General features: G+C 59.0%; 1 protein-coding gene across 1 annotated transcript in view; it reads left to right on the top strand.

Annotated features, from left to right (window-relative positions):
• Window positions 1–243: 243 nt before the first annotated feature.
• The window catches only part of KYAT1 (kynurenine aminotransferase 1), a 43272-nt gene continuing 41454 nt past the window's right edge, over window positions 244–2061 (top strand). The window contains exon 1 of the mRNA XM_021708887.1: window positions 244–424. The gene's annotated coding sequence lies outside the window, so the exon portion shown is untranslated. The remainder of the gene's footprint in view (window positions 425–2061) is intronic.

Here is a 2061-nt window from a genome sequence, read left to right as displayed (position 1 = left end):
GGCATGTGTGAGCGGGTTTCGAGAGGTGACAGCCAGCCCGCGCCCCTCCGTCCATCCCACCGTCTCACCTGGGCTCGCCGCGCCCGGCCGCCCGGCAGGCAGCCCCAGGCCCCGGCCGCTCCGTCCCGCCGCCGGCCGCAGCGCTCCTCCGGCGCCTCCTTTTGTTTGTCCCTCACTGCACCACTCAGCCTCCTCCGCCCCGGAAGTGACGTCACCGCCGGGCGCGAACGGGACGGCCAGGACGTCGCCATCTTTAAGAGAGGAGCTCGGCTTGCGTCTTTCCCTCGCTCTCGCCGCGGCGCCAGCGCCATGTTGCTTAGGGGCGGAAGTAGCGGAGCCCCGACTCAGCCCCCTTAAAGGGACAGAGACGGCGGCAACCTTCAGGGCTCGCTCCGGTACCAGGGGCGAAGCGGCCGAGGCGGCGGTGAGTAGCAGCCGGTGCCGGAGCGCGGCTGCCGCGAGGTTGAGTGCCAAGGCTGGGAGGGCCTGCGAGCCGTTCCGAGCTGGAGGGTACCGGAGCGCTTCGAGCGCTTGGTGCAATCAATGGGTAGCCGCGAGGCCGCGCCGAAGGATGGAGCCGACCGCGGGAGGGCATCGCGCGCGCAGCGCCCTGGTCCGCGCCTGGGGCACGGGGGGGCCGGTCTTCTCTGCACCCGTAGCCCCCTCCCACGATCGCGCCGAGGGAGAAGAGGAGCCCGAAGAAACAGCGAGTTCTGGACAGAGCTGGGGCTGATACCGGGTCCCCGGACTTCAGCTCTGCAGCTCGGAGGAGTGGGGGTACTCCCGGGTCCTCGCAGCTCCCAGACTGAATCACTAACGGTGACCAAGATAAAAAGTAATGCAGGGGCCGGGCGGTGGCTCACGCCCCTAATCCCAGCGCTCGGGGAGCCGAGGCAGGAGGATCGCTTGAGCCCAGGGGTTTGAGAGCAGCCTGGGCATCACAGCGAGACCTGCCCCTAAAAAAAAAAAAAAAAAAAAATCCCTAAACAGCCATTAAAACGAAAAATTTTCAGGACGGCCTCCAAGATATCTTAGGTGAAAAAAAGGAAGGAAAAGAAAAAACAGCGCTGATCGGTGCTACCGTTTGGGTAAAAGGACACATTAGGCTGTGAGCATCCGCGGGTGTGCGCCACCAGCTGCGTATGAGATGGACAAGAAGTGAACTGTGGTTGCGTTAGACAGGAGTCCTGAGGTCCTGGGTATCCCAGCAAAGGGGAAAAACTTACTACCATGTGAACAAGTTGATTATTAAAAGTAAAATGAGGCTGGTCCGAAGGTAGTGAGTTATCTCAATTGATTGTTCATGGTCAGTTACACATTGCACTCCTTGTTCTACTCAATCCCCACTTCTCACTAAAGCACCTGACTGGTTGTTTTTTTTTTTGAGTTTGAGTCTCACTCTGTCACCCAGACTGGAGTGCAGTGGCCGCGCCCGGCTACCGCAGCCTCGACCTACTGGGCTCCGGCAATCCTTCCGCCTCAGCCTTCTGAGTAGCCCGAATTACAGGCATGCGCTACCACACTCGGCTAATTTTTGGATTTATTGTAGAGATGCGGTCTCGCCAAGTTGCCCAGGCGGGTCTCGAACCCGCGACCTCAGGCAATCCACTCACCTCAGCCTCCCAAAGGGCGGGATTACAGGCTGAGCCACTGAGCCCGGCTCTGACTGGTCTTAAAAAAAAAAAGTACTGAGGCCAAGCAATCCTCTTGCCTCAGCCTCCCAAAGTGCTGGGATTGCTTGAGCCCAGAAGCTCGAAACCAGCATGGACAACATAGTGAGAACTCGTCTCTATAAAAAAATTAGCCGGGCATGGTGGCATGTCCATAGTCTCAGCTACTCTGGGGGCTGAGGCGGGAGGATCGCTTGAGCCCAGGGGTTTTTGGATACGGTGAGCCAAGATCACACTACTGTACTCCAGCCTAGGGGACAGAGCCAGACCTGTCTCTAAAAAAATAAAAATAAATGCTTTAAGTCGGGCTCGGTGGCTCAGCCTGTAATCCTGCGCCTTTGGGAGGCTGAGGTGAGTGGATTGCCTGAGCCCACGGGTTCGAGACCTGCCT

Source organism: Carlito syrichta, unplaced genomic scaffold (assembly GCF_000164805.1).
Source record: "Carlito syrichta isolate Samal-C Ts95f unplaced genomic scaffold, Tarsius_syrichta-2.0.1 Scaffold153563, whole genome shotgun sequence".
Lineage (NCBI taxonomy): Eukaryota > Metazoa > Chordata > Mammalia > Primates > Tarsiidae > Carlito > Carlito syrichta.
This window is presented reverse-complemented; position numbering and strand designations above follow the sequence as displayed.